Genomic DNA, 15,600 nt, shown 5'->3' on the forward strand with positions numbered 1-15,600 from the left:
ACTGAATCACTATGCTGTATACCTGAAACGAACACAACATTGTTAGTCAACTATGCTCCAATATAAAATAAAAATTAAAAAAAAAAGCAGAAGCAAATTGTATGTGCTTCCCAGGCTCCTGAATGGGGCGATCAGGTAGTGCTAATAAAATAAATAAATAAATAAAAATAAAATGATTCAAAGTTTCCCTTCTTTTCTCAGGATAAAGTCCCGGCTTCTAAGCAAATCAGTGTGGTCATGGTCTTCCCACTGCCTTCTATCCAGCCTCCTTTGTCACTTCCAAACATGCACTCACAACTCCGGGGACACCAGACATGCTTGGAATTCCTGGAAGGTATAATACTCTCCCCCTCGTATGTGATGCCCTTGAACACTGTGCTTCTTCACCTGGAAATACCTCTCCTTTGGCCAATTTCTGGTTTAACATAACTTTTTTCTCATAGCAGATGACAATCTCTTTTGCATGAGATCTTCCTTTCTTTCATAGGTAGATAAGATGCTACTTTCCTATGTCCTCATAGCAATATTTGTTTATTCAAGCCACCCACTCAAGCAACAAGTATTATAGGGAACACATTACATGCCAGTCACTGTTCTACATATTGGTATTTTAGTGGTCAATAAGATAAATCCCTTACTCTCAAATAGACAAATACATAAACATGATAGTTTTTGTATCAAGTGCTTTGAAAACAGTGAAACAAAGTAATGAGATAGAAAAACCGAGGGAAGAGGCAAAGTTTGCTTTGCATTGGGTGGCCAGGAATCTTACCTCTGAGAAGGTAAGATTTGCACTGAGATCTAAATATGAGAAAAGAGCCATGTGAAGAACTGAGAAATAGCAGTCCAGATAGAGGGGACAGCAAGAGCAAAGGGTCTGAGATGAGCATGAGTTCGACAAGCTAAAGGAACTGATGGAAAACTATCACAGACTCCTAATAATATGCCACAAACTTATAGTTTCATTACATAGGAATGCCTACTCCAAACTCCATGTGGCTCTCTTTTGTTCAGAGCTTCAAATCCTCAGTAGCCTGTACACTGACCGTCTATGATTTATTAGACACAAAAATAGTCGTGAAAAAAACAGAATAAATGTTTACTGCGTGTATCCCTTCTATGGTATGAGCTTCTTGAAGTCAGGAACCATATTTGTTTATGTGTCCTTCGTGGCTGTTGACCAAACTTGATACAAAGAAGGTGTTCAGTAAATTTTTTTTAAATGACTGAATGGATCAGTTAATTAATGATATGGGCATAATTTAAACATTAAATTATTGTTGGCTGTTATAATTTTAACTATAAACTAATCTCTAAAATGCGTCATATGTCCTGAACCTGGCTTCACGTTACAACAGCAGAGAAATAAAATGAGAAAGAAACTAGGCAGTTTGCTCATTACCCTTTGTCCTCTTCTCACCTCACTGACCAAGGACATGGTCTCCTACTCTAGGGAGTTTGTGATTATTTGTACTTCCAGGTGACACTGCCAAGAGCCTTGCAGGCTGTACTATTTACTGGTTAATGGCTAATCCAAAGTTTCTTTTGCTGTCACTGAGATAAATGGTACAGGCTGCAGACAAAATCAGGAATGAAGCAAATTTTTAGCAGGAGGCAAGAGAAAACGTGTGTTGTGTGGTCTATACTAAATCCCCAGTGCCTGTGTGTGGATTTACTTGAAGACAAAAATAGGAACAGGACTTTGGTGTTCATAATTCTAATGATAAAACTATTACATAGGGAACTTACATTTACAACCAATTAACAGAGGGATAAAATTATTAATTTGAATCATCCATTTTCCTCTCTCCCTTTTCTGTATGTGCTCCTAGTCCTATATTTAGTGATGATCAGGACTGATATGTTAGAGAGATGTGAATTTTATTTTTCTTGCATTGACATATGGGAATAATGAAACCCAGAGAGAGGAAGGGACATGACCACAGTTACTTAATGACTAGATGGAATGATGGAATTCTTATGCCGCTATGTTCCCTCTGATGTGTAACTCAGTTTCTTTAGCTATAAAATGGGGATACTCAGAGAATTATTGTAAGATTTAATTAGACGTAACATTTATTCTTCTGAACTGGAATCCAGAGGAATCAATTGTGTGCACCCTATATGTAATGACAGCTTAATTCTATGCTGCTAAAGATTCTCCTATTCAGAAATTCCTCTACTTGGCCCTTTATATTGCAACCAGGCTTGCTCCTAATTATTTCTAGGAAACCTAATCATAGGACACTGTAGTTTGGCAATTTGGTATGAAATGAACACTGCTCTTATCTTGCTCTTCTAACCCAATTCTCCAGTGTCACTAACGATAAATGTAGGATACACTCATATTATTCCCAATCTCATCCTACAGTCCACAAGCGGGACACTGTTTCCTTCAAATACTAAGGTAGGATACTATATTCCTGTGTAATTCTCTAGACCATCTTCCTCAGAGTTGGAAGTCTGCTTTTGAACTCTACACCTGATCATTATGCTAATGTTAAATGTTCCATCCACTCTTCGGGGCATCCACCTGTAACTCTTGGACGTCACCCACCTTCTTGAATATCTAAAAAGATGGATACGGCACAGAAGACGACTGGGAACAAAATGTAATTGGGTTTCTACTGTTTTCCAGCCACCGGACAAGACAATTTTTCTTTTTTTGCCTTTTATTTTTACTTTATTTTTTTACATCTTTATTGGAATATAACTGTTTTACAATGTTGTGTTAGTTTCTGCTGTACAACAAAGTGAATCAGCTATATCCCCATATCCTCTCCCTCTTGAACCTTCCTCCCACCCTCCCTATCCCAGCCCTCTAGGTGGTCACAAAGCATCGAGCTGATCTCCCTGTGCTATGCTGATCCCCCTGTGCTATGCAGCAGCTTTCCACTTCAAAGTCTACTGTGTGTATTAAAGAAAAATTATTGTACATCCCCAGTTAAAACTGTAAAACCCGAGGCTCAGAAAAGCTAACTATCATGCTCCAGGTAAGACATCTTTTAAAGTGTCAAAGTCACTGCACCAAGCCACTTCCTTAATGCATTTTTTTTAAGCGTTATATATACTCTTTCAATCTTCACACCACCCTATGAGGTGGGTTCTTTTATTATTTTTTATTATTTTTTTAAAGATTTATTTTTTATTTATTTATTTATTTTTGCCTGCACAGGGTCTTAGTTGCAGCACACGGGATCTTTCATTGCAGCACTGGGGCTCTTCATTGCTGCGCACGGGCTTCTCTCTAGTTGTGGCATGAGGGTTTTCTCTCTCTAGTTGTGGTACGTGGGCTCCAGAGTGCATGGGCTTTGTAGTTTGCAGCATGCAGGTTCTCTAGTTGGGGCGCACAAGCTCAGTAGTTGTGGCGGGTGGGCTTAGTTGCCCTGCTGCATGTGGCATCCTAGTTCCCAGACCAGGGATCGAACCAGCACCCCCTGAATTGTAAGGCGGATTCTCTACCACTGGACCACCAGAGAAGTCCCCATTAATGCATTTTTAAATGCATTTAATGGTCTCTGGAATTTTGAAAATAGCTGATAATTTTTTTTTTAATGTGCCAAATAAATAAGATTGACAAGACTGGCCTTTCAATGTGTTTTATTTTCTAAATGCGTTGACATCTTTACAGTTGACATTCGGCGTTGGGTAATAAGTTAAAAGTCTTGAGTACTTTGATAACATAATGCTGTACTTTTTAGAAAACATTTGCCACCATTCAGCTTTCACAACCTCTCATTCACTTTGTTAATTTTAACCTTAAAATATTCCGCTGACCATTTGTTAATTTTCTTTAGGTCACCCTGATACATAACCTATGTTAATTTTTTTTATCATTCTCTGAATAAAAATAACTCCTTTTACATAAAATTTAAAGAGTAAAATAATCTTCAGGAAAAGGAAATGACAAAACTTTTGAAAAGGTAAAGACATGAAAGATAGCATAAAGAAGGAAATATGGGAGTTTGAAGACGGTTTAGTGATGGAATTCAACCATTCATTTCGGGTATTTTTTAGTTTTTCCTCTTATATGTTTTTATGATTTTTTATTGGAGAATAATTGCTTTACAATGTTGTGTTAGTTTCTGCTGTACAACAAAATGAATCAGCTATACGTATACATACATCCCCATAAGCCCTCCTTCTTGAGCCTCTCTCCCACCACCCCCCCCATCCCACCCCTCTAGGTCATCACAGATCACCGAGCTGAGGTCCCTGTGCTATACAGCAGCTTCCCACTAGCTGTCTATTTTACACATGGTAGTGTATATATGTCAGTGCTACTCTCTCAATTCATCCCACCCTCCCCTTCTGTTCATTTAGTTCTTAGGTAAATTTATCAAGCATGTATGAAAAATTTACTATGTTCCATGTCATAAGCAATAGATTTAAAAGTGGATTAGCTATATCTCTTGCCTTCAAAGAGTTTACCATATAGTAGGAAAAAAAATGAAAGCATACAAGCTCAATAAATATTGTGACTTACCAAAAGCTTTTCCTTTTGCTTACCATGCTGGCTTCTGTTGCTACACTCTCTTTTGCTACCTACTTAATATTTTGCATATCTAACTAGATTTCTTCCCATCACCTACTGCTTGAACTACTCTCAAGCACCTGTCTCACTCCAAATAGGTTTTTTGTCTCTCATCCCTAACTCTTCCAAATGACCTTTCTCTTGACAGCTTTTTGCTAAGCCAGAACTAAGCTTTGGCAACCTCATATTTTTGCTAAGCACTGCCCTTGGGTTGAGTTTCAGTTCCAGGATCTTATTCCTGAGATTCTGTGTACCCAGAAAACTTCTGAGTTTAAGCCAGAGAAACAAGAGATGAACTAATTCAGTCTTTTGTCACTCAACTGCTGTGACTATTCTAAGCTTGGATTCTATGCAATTCTGTTATAAACTGACCAAGTTTGGTGGTAGGGTTAAGGGCACAGTGAATAGGGAATGAAGCAGAGGGACAGATGGACGCTTTAAGAATCCTTCAGGGGTCTGCTGCCTCAGTTAAGACTTAGGGCAGAAAATGTAGATATGCAGTCACAGTACTTAAGGAGAAACACCATTAGCAGGAAAAAAGTAGTAGCAAGCATGAATGCATTCACCTAACTTGACTTCAGGGGTGAGACCAAGAGTATCTGTTGGGGCAGCAGATCTGCCTGCTCTGCCTGTCTTCATGAAAACCTTTCAGTGAGCAAATATATGCTTCAAAATTCAAATAATCAAAGACTTTTCTCCTCACATAAATTTAAAGAGTAAATTTAAGAATGCTTCTGTCCTAATGATAATAAGTGGTTTAAACCAATGAAAGTCATAACTAGATATACACTTGAGGCAAGAGACTATTTTATTGACTTTTGTATTTTAAACACCCATCACAGTGATCAACAGGGGAAAAACATTTGATACAATTAGTTTCATACATAATAATGGATTTCAATTAGTAGAAAACCTAAGGGGCAGACGTACCTTGAAACCTAGAATGTGAGAACTGGAAGAGATGTCTAAGGTAGCCAAATATTGGGTATGTAAATATACTTTATCTAGATTTTCAATGTCCATAAAGTAAGAATAACTGCCCGAAGGGCTGTGTGTCTTTAAGTACTACTAGGAGAGAAAGAAACAGGAGTATTAGTTTGATATGTTGGCTCTTCCTAATTCTTGTCTTATGTCCCCACTGCAAAGGTTTTAAAGTAAAATAATTATTTACCTGAGTTCACCTAATCATTAAGAGCATCAATTAGAATCTAGGTTTTGCTTTCTTTTTAATCTTTCTCTTTAAAGCTAAATAATGAGATTGAGAGGAAAATAAAATGGAGATAGTAAGAGTGTCTACTTAGCAGATTTGTAGTCGCATTGGACATACTGAATGTAAAACACCCGGTGTAAAGTTAGAACTCAGCTGTCACTATTATCAACAATGAAAACATGAACTTGTGCTCAAGGATTTTCTAAGTCATAGTTGACATTAAGTCAAGAGAGATGAACTGTACCAATTCTTTCCGGGGCTACTGAACAACAACTGCCTCTGTTTCCGGAGTGCAATCTTGGCTAAGATCTGCTGGGAAAGTGCCATCTGCTCTTCCATTGCCTGCATATAGAAAAAGGCCCTTAGTTAAAGCTCATTTGAAAAGGAACCACTGAGGAGGTGTGTGGCTAGAGCAAAGGCAAAATTGAGGAGAAAAAAACCACTGTGTTGCTTCTCCAAGTTTTGCCTGGGGGTAGCATCCTAAATCTTAAGTGACTAAGCCTGACTACAAAGAGTGGTCATAGCCAGGCTTCATGTACAACTTGGAGAAATCTGTTAACTGCTATGGCTATTTCTCTTTCTTGTGGTTTCACTGAAAAGGTATTCTACCTGTGCTTCTGAGACTTAAATTCTGTAACCAAACCCATCAATGCCTATTGCTGGGGAAGAAAATAAAAAAAGAAGTCTAGCTGAACTAAGAACTAAACTGACATGAAGAAAGAAAATAAGTGCTTTGGTGCAGATGAAGCTAAGCCGTGCATGGCAGCAAATACTCTGAAGATATTGATGCCTGCACTGTGTCAAAAAAAAGATGACTAATAGAGTGTGTCCCTCCTCCGTGCAGGCCTCACTCTGATCATCTGGAGGGCTCATTTTATGCATGGGATATCACATTTAATACCTTCAATCATGGTGATAAATTGACCGTAAGAAACTGGCAAAATCTATTATCAATAGATATTATATTTCTGGGGCTACGAATAACATAGGATTAAAGAGTTTGCTTTGTCCAGGTGCTAGCTACAAACAGAAGGTACTAACTGCATTTTGGGGCTCTTCTTAAAATTAATTTCCCTTTTGGAGTCAGAGAAAGTTCATTGTATATATTAAAAATTGGGATGATTTTCTTTAATTGAAATATCTACAATCTATGTCCACACTCTCTTGATGCTCAAAGAGATTTTCGTTTAAGTCTAGCTCTACTATATACTAGCTGTCGTAGAATTCAGCAGGACACTTCAGCTTGCAAGGCTTCAGTTTCCTCATTTGCAAAATGAGGTTAAAGTTATTTATCATGACTTGTTCACAGGTCTTAAGCAGAGGCATATACATGAGGCATGAAAAATATCTGCCGACCACAAAGCCCAATATAAATGAAGCAACTAAATTAATTCTTTATAGTTTGAGGCTTATAATGTCAATTTCTATACCTATCCATATGTTTACTCATTTCTACATCGATATTTAATGCACATCTGGTTCCATACTAGTTTCTATAACATCTACACACAAACATTTGCTTGATTCTCTAATAATCATGTGAGGTACAACTTTCATTAAAATCAGGCTGCTTATTTTCAGTTTTTACCCAAAGTTAATCTGGGATTCAAACCTCTATCTTACAACAGAGCCAGGAATCCAGATTATATTTTATTTGTTGTGGTAGCTGATGTCAAAGATTGAAAGTTGCTTTGTCAGTACTATAGGAATTATGCACCTATAACTTTTCAATATAAATTTTCATCCTAGAGGTCTTGTGAAAAAACCTTTCTACATACCTGAGTGGTACTTGGGAGTCATGCCCTATTTCTAAAACAAAATTTCAAGTAGAGTGTTCACTGAAGAGCAGACCAGAGATAAAGATGTTTAGGAATAATATGCTTAGTTGTTACATAAAATGCAGTGAACCCAGCAGTGTTTCAGTGTTTGTTTTATTTTTTTCCTTCTCAAAGCCAGTGTTTATACACAAAAATCTTGGAATACTCTTGTTTTCATTTCATCTGCTGCAGCTTTTCTAGGATCACCACTGCCTTCCAAAAGCAAGTAAAATGCCTAAGATTATATTAATTTGCATTACATGACATAACCTGTTAAGAGGACAGATAATTTTTGGTGACTAGGCAGTTGTTTGCATTCTAACTTCAGGAATTACGTTTCATCATAAGTACAATGGTCTACACATCAAATCTGAATGATTTTTCAGGAACTGAATTTTAAGCCACCTAAAGCCCCCGTCTTGGTAGTTAGAATAAGGTCCCCATTTCCAATTCTCAGTCCTACATTCTGAGAGGGGTTTCAATGCACATGCAGGAGTGGAGCATGTGATTCATTCCTAGACAATCAGAACTTTTGCAACTTCCTTACCACAGTGATTCACTCAGATATGGGTATGTGATCCAATGACCGCCAACCAAATTCACTAAAACTTTTTCCTTAAATCTGACAGGAATGATTCATACTGTTTCTGCAAAAATTCTGAAAGCATTTAGGCTGGTGCATTTTTGACACACTGACACAGTAAGGAGAGCCAAGAGAGAGAAACTAGGTCAACAACATTTTCTACAACATTTTGTCATGAAATTTTTCATATATACAGAAAAGAGGAAGCTATTCACAATAATCACCTAACTGCCCGTCACCAAGATTCTAACATGAACATTATGCCATAGTTAGTTTTTCATACACCTAACCATCTATTCATCCCTTTCTCCAATCACCAACCCATTTAGATTTTTGAGCCTATCAAAGTAAGTCACAAACTACTTCGATAAAATTTCCTGAGCCCCTGTATCTATCTATGATGGAAGGCAGAACTTCTGCTGAAATTTCAGTTACATTAACCAATAAATCCCTTTTTCATTAAGCCAGTTTGATGCGAATGACATAATGAGTTTTTAAATGAAATACGGAGTTTTTTAAATGGCATAGGGAATTTTTTAAATTAATAGTTATACATAATTCTGTTACTGGATTGTTTTCCTCCGTTTCTCACACATCCATAGAAAGTGTGAATAATGAAGAATATTGGTCAAAAATTATCCCAACATTTTACGGACCCTCAGAATCTATTTCCACAAGCCAATCCTGAAATATATACATTTATTTTCAAAAACCTCTCCATTTGGTTAAATTTATTTTCACGAGCCAATACTTTGTCTTAATGTTATAAGGAAAGTTTGTTGTAAATGGTTTTAGTGAATGTTACTGCAGAACGTTTTCTAAATTACTGTAAGTATACTTGGGAATTGCAGCAGTTACCAGTGTCTGCTAATGAGATGGAGTTTACACTAAAATTTTCAAAGCCTACAATTCATAATGGATCACGAAGAGATTGTAAAATATCAAATATTAGTTTAAATGACTTCTAACAATAAAATTACTGCCTGGGGATTTTCCCAGTACTAAACTCCAAAAACTTAAAAAAAATCCTGGCCAAAGAGCTACTAGAAATATATTTTAATGTTCAAAGCCAATGTTTTAATGTTTTGAATACTTCTATATTTCTTAATAAATATTTTACGAGCTTTCACCACTGATGCTATTTAAGCATGTGATAAACCTGCATAATAATTAGTATAGCACTCTCAATGAAAAGACAGAAGGGTTATTTTAAAAAACCACAGATGTTGTACAGGCTATCAAAGTAAAATCAACATAAATGCATGAGTCTCCAGTCATGTTCACTAGGGTTACTGATTGTAAATGGCTGGAAGTCAGAGGTCATTTGTGCATTTCTTTCTTTACCTCTAACTTAATTTTTGCATACGAAAATTCAATGGGCCTTTTACACAAGCTAATCATTTCATACATGAAAGCAGTTGTCAGTAGCACTTGGAATTTTCTATCCATAAGCTGGTTCTTTCCATGTAGCATAAAGGATGCGTTCTACTGCATTGATAGACATAATGCATTTTTGATATAGTTATTATTTAACGTCTGCTAACTGTATCAGGCAGCAATCTAAGTACATGCTATGGCTTAGTATATTTATTTTTTAAAAAAAATATTTTATTGTGGAAAGAATAGGAACATGAGATCTACACTATTAAAATTTTAAGTGTACACTAGAGTATTATTGGCTATAGGTACAATGCTGTACAGCAGACCTCCAGAGCTTCTTTATCTTCCTTAACTGAAACTTAATGCTCATTCATTAGTAATACCCCATTTACCCCTCCCTCTGGCCCCTAGTAACCACTATTCCACTCTTTGATTCTATGAATTTGACTCTTTTAGATACCTCATATTAAGTAGAATCATCCAATATTTGTCTTCCTGTGACTGGTTTATTTTACTTAGCATAACGTCTTCAAGGTTCGTCCATGTTGCTGCATACTGCAGACTTTCTTTTTTAAGTTTGTGTAGTATTCCACTGTATGTTTATACCATATTTTCTTTATTCATTCATCTGTCGATAGATATATAGGCTGTTTCCACATTTGGGCTATTGTGAATAGTGCTGCGATAAATATGGAAGTGCTAATCTCTCTTTGAGATTCTGATTTCAAACCTTTTGCATAAATACTCCAAAGTATGATTGCATGATCATATAGTAGTTCCATTTTAAGTTTCTGAGTTACCTCCATACTGTTTTCCATAAAAGCTACACCGTTGCCTCTGCACACCAAAGGAAATAATCAACAGGTTGAAAAGGCAACTTATGGAATGGGAGAAAATGTTTGTAAACCATGTATCTGATAAGGGGTTAATTATACAGTATCCAAATAATTAATAATATCCAAAATATATAAGGACCTCCTATAACTCAATAGCAAAAAACTAATAACCCAATTTTAAAAATGAGCTAAGACCTTGAATAGATACTTCTCCAGAGAAGACACACAAATGACCAACAGGTATCTGAAGAAATGGTCAATGTCATTAATCACCAGAGAAAGTGCAAATCAAAGCCACAATGAGAGATTACCTCACCCCTGTCAGGATGGTTATTATCAAAAAACAAAATATAACAAGCGTCAGCAAGAATGTGGAGAAAATGGAACTCCTGCACATTGTTGGTGAAAATTATTATATTTAATTTTTCACTACAATCTTCTAAGATAACTACTAATTCCTCCATTTTACAGATGAGGAAGCAGAGGTAAAAAGAGTTTAAGTAACTGATTCAAGATCACACAGATAAAAATTGTGATGTATTTGATTCCACAATGATCTTTACAACTGTGTTTTTCAAATAGAAAAACAGGGGGACCATCAAGAAGATATCTGTGAGCACTCTAGATGCCAAAGACACTTGGTGTGAAAGATAATTTATTTGATGTTAAAAGCCAGGCACTGTCTGCCTATGAGCACATCAGTCTCCTGCAGGTGCTGATGTGAATGGCAAAAGCTGGTTATAATGTGGTCATCCACAGGATCTTAACAGTCCTTAATGTAAAAATAATGCCCTATAATAGAAGTCCAAACATTATATAGAGAACTGGAGGACCCCTTTAAATACAGACACTTAGGAACCTAGACTGAGTCTGAAAATATTCCAGAAAGAACTGTTGTGAAGGTCAGAGTAAAAATGCAAGAGCTCTGCACATTACAAATCCTCAATAAGTGGGAAATGCTCATTATTTAGTGTTTTAAAAATAGCAGCCAAAACCAGGAATTATTTTTCTTGAGGGTGTTTTGAGAGGGGATAAAAAAGCAAACTATTTCTGGGTCAATTAAAACTGGCCAGTCTGTCTTTTGTTCCTTTGAGCCAGACATTTTGACAGGCTGACATAATTACAGTCTTTTTCTCTACTTTTATAAGCTTATCTTCCAGATGCACCAACTTTGTGACCCTGAGCTATGAGGAGAGGACTAAAATGAGCTGAGAGCTGGTGAGGAAAGATATTCTCTGTTATGAAGTTAGGATGCTCAATGAATGAATGAACTTGTCAGACAGTTGTTTACAAAACTCCACAGAAGACCTTAAAAATAGTCACAGGATTAAAAAGATAAACACATCCCTGGACTGTTTCCTTCCCCCTTATTGGTTTATATGCCATTTATTCCAGATGAATCAACTTTATAACGCATGTTTTGTGTTTTGTTGGTTTCTTTGTCTTAAATACACTCTAGTCTGACAAACTAGTTTAACAACTGCCTCTTTCAGGGGAACCCAGTGTGAGATGGAGTGTAGTACGTGTTTTTTTCAGGAGTACTATGTAATTCAGTGGTTCCACAATGTGTTTATTAAACACCTACTATGTGCCAATACTTGGCTAGTCTCTGTGGATACAATATAGAACCAAAAGAGTGTATTCTCTGCTGCCGTGAAATTTATGATTAAGGTTTAAAAAAAAAAAGAGACAACACACAAATATTGCCCCATCTTCAGCTAAACCCTCTCTCTCTCAAATTCTAAAATAAAGTATTTTATTCAAGATCAAGGGAAAGTGAATCATAGTCATTTAGAATATTAAATCTGGAAAAGAGTGAAATGTTGGGATGGCAAACGTCTATCAGGCAAGATGCTGCTCTGCTGCTCCACCAATACCCATGGCGGACGTCGTTAATTAGCCCCTGCAATCTTCCTCACTGCATCTCTGCGTAGACTGAAACTCTGTCACAACATGGCTTTCTAGACGGATGTTCTCAACTGCTGGAAAAGACATACGAGATCTGTCCTTCTTTACTACTCTTAATGTACTTTACTTGATCCCATTTGCCATCAGTTACAACTGACATGTAGGAAAATCTAATACGTCACCCCAGGTGACTCCGTTTAGCAGGTGTAAAGCTGGAACCTGGGTCTATACAGCCTATACCACAATGCAATACTCTCTTCTATCCCATTATCCACCCTCAGCTCACTGTCATGGAGAACCACAAAAATGGAACATGTCCTACAGAATATATATGTTTTGGAGAAGGAGAGGAGATTTTATGCTTGTATACTGAAGCCAGTGTATGGCTTTCTATTTTTTCTTCTTTTTCTTTTCTCCTTCTGCTTCTGCCTGGTGTTGTGAGAGAAAAGAAGACCTGCCTCCTTGCCCAGAGGAGAATTCCTAGATCTATAGCTTAGTGCCAAGTCTTAGAATCATGTTCAATCACATCTAATTCTCAAGCTCAGAATTTAATGTGGCAGTTAAATATGGTGGATGAATCTGCCTCTTATATGACACAGGATATTTTTACAACAAAAATTGTTCCCATTTTCACTTAGGTCTCCCACTTGAATTTTACATTCTACATACAAGTGAAATCAGCCCCATATTCCCATTGTTGTTGTATAATTGAAGAAAATTAAATGAATGTATTTTTATATTGTGGTTGTACTCTTCAAAAATTCTTCCAAAACATAGTCCCAAACCAGCACAAATGTCTTAGCAGCTGCAGTTAGAAAGCTCCTTAGAGAGCTGAAGTAATTGTCTTCCAGAATCCAAGAAACCATTGTCAAAAGTACTGAAAAAAACTTGAGTCAATTCATTTAATCTAAAAGCCACACTGTAAGTTTCCATTCTCATTCTCAGGGACATCAAATAACTAACACTTAGTATTTAGTATTGGAGGAATCTCATAATCAAATTTCCCAATAATAATGCCTAGCACATGTTTTTTTCCCCCCTATTTTAACAGTATTTGAGTTTTTACTTCCACATCTGTATAATGCACATGTATAAATAAGGTCACCCAAAGAATAAATGCTTAAGATGAGATTAAATCCTAGATATGTTCATTCCAAAGTCTGGATTATACCATCATCTGTTTTGTATACAGGTAGATGAAAGGGTGTCTTCCTTATTTTCTTCCTTTGTTCAGGTATGCATTAATGGGGCATGTGCTAGAGTATTTGATGGGTCTGATTTGCTATACAGACTGATAAATATTGTGCTCATTAGCTAAATAAGAGAGCCACAAAACAATACACAAGATGCCAGAGTCTGATTCGAATGGGATCTTCCTCTACCATGTATACAAATATCCTATCAATTTCTAATGCTCTATGTGCTTATATTCAAAAAATGCTTTTCTTCTTGCCTTCTAAGGCAAACAGATTCTTCTAAGGCAAACAGATTCTAAGATAGCTCCTATGACCTCCACCTCCGTGTACTCATGACTTGCGTAATCCTCTCCCCTAGAGTGCGAGCAGGGTCTGTGACTTGCTTCTAACAAATACAATAGGACAAAGGTGATGAGATGTCTCATCCATGATAATTTTATATACAATTTTTTCCCTTGCTGCTAACAGACTCTCTCTTGCTCACTTAGAGGAAGCAAGAAGCTATGCTGGGAAGGCCCATGTGGCAAGGAATCAGGGTATATTCCAGTCAGTGGGTGTACATGCAAGAAACTGAGTCTCTCAATCCAACAGTCCACAAGGAACTGAAGGCTGTCAAAAACGATGTAAGCCTGGACATGGATCCCTTCACACTCCAGCCTCAGATAAGACTGCATCCCTGGCCAAAATGCTGATTTTTAAGCTTGTGAAACACTGAAAAGAAGACCTGACTAAGCTGTGCCTTGACTCCTGGCCCACAAAACCGTGTGAGATAATGTGTGTTGCTTTAACACGTTAAGTTTGTAGTAATAAGGTTAGGAAGCAAGAGATAAGTAATATCCCTTTCAAACTTAATTCTTTGATAGATGAGGAAAGCAATAAAGAAGCACATGAAATAGGAAATATAGCTATAGAAAAAGAGAGTTTGGGGGATCTTAAGCAAACCTCTGTGGGGATCAAGAGGTTCTACTCTGAATTAATCAAAGAAGTGCATATTTTTCAAATGCTATTTTGAGAATTATAAACAGATAAACAGATACCTTGATTAAAGTGATCAGATCTAAATCTCCAATGCTCAGTGTAATATTTGGGCCACTCTTGGCCTCACCAAAAAACACTTGCCTGTTCATCCTGCCTCTTTGGCTACACTCAAGCCCATGCCTGCACGTTCCATGCAACATGACCTGCTTTAGTACACATTGGGGAACAGGAAAACTCCTCTGGGGTTTGCCATTTTTCAAGGTTAAAAAGAAGGAGGAATCAGAGCATAGAATTTTAAGTTAGATTCACTAGCCATGTGGCACTAAACCTATAAAAACTTCTTTGGTGACAATTCCAGATTGAAGGCGACTGAGAAGGCATGACAACAAGGTGCAATGTGTGACGGTACATTGGACCCTTCTGTCATGAAAAACATAGTGAGATAATCAGTGAAACTTGAATGAGAGATGGATAAGATGGTAGCTAACATATGAATATTAATTTCCTGACTTGCTATTTGTGATGTGGTTACGTATTAGGGCAGCCTTGTTCGTGAGAGACAGACATAGCAGTATTGATGGTAATAGACTGCTGCTTGCAATTAGGTTGTTTCAGGAAGAGTAAAAAAGTACTGTTCTGGCAATCATTCTGAAAGTTTTAAATTATGTCAAAAGATAGAGAAAAAGTGTGTTCATTTGACAGTGTTTATGTGACCTCTAGCTTAACTGGGTGTTTCTCAGGGGCCAGGTGTCCTACTAAGCACATTATATATGTCTATTAATTTATACTGGACAACAATGTTATTAGACAGGCACTATTATTAACTCTATTTTATGTATGGAGGAACCGAGGCAGAGAGGGTTATGAGTATCACCTACGGTCATCCAACTAGTAAGTGTCAGAAAGGGGAATCTTACTCAACCCATGGAATTCCAGGCCCTACGATTTTTTTTTTTAATTAATTTTTATTCAGGCCCCTCGTTTTTAACCACAATGTTTGGTCATAGACTGAGGAGAGGCAACAAACCCCGTCAGTACAGCAATGTAGCTCCAGCTTAAAATCTTAGATAGTTCATATTTATAAATCAGATTCCTTTTGTTCTGGTCAGCTAATGTCACCAAATACTGACTTTGTGGTAGGCGCTGTTCTTGGTGTGA

Source organism: Grampus griseus, assembly GCF_964374135.1.
Source record: "Grampus griseus genome assembly, chromosome: 19".
In the NCBI taxonomy this organism is placed as follows: domain Eukaryota; kingdom Metazoa; phylum Chordata; class Mammalia; order Artiodactyla; family Delphinidae; genus Grampus; species Grampus griseus.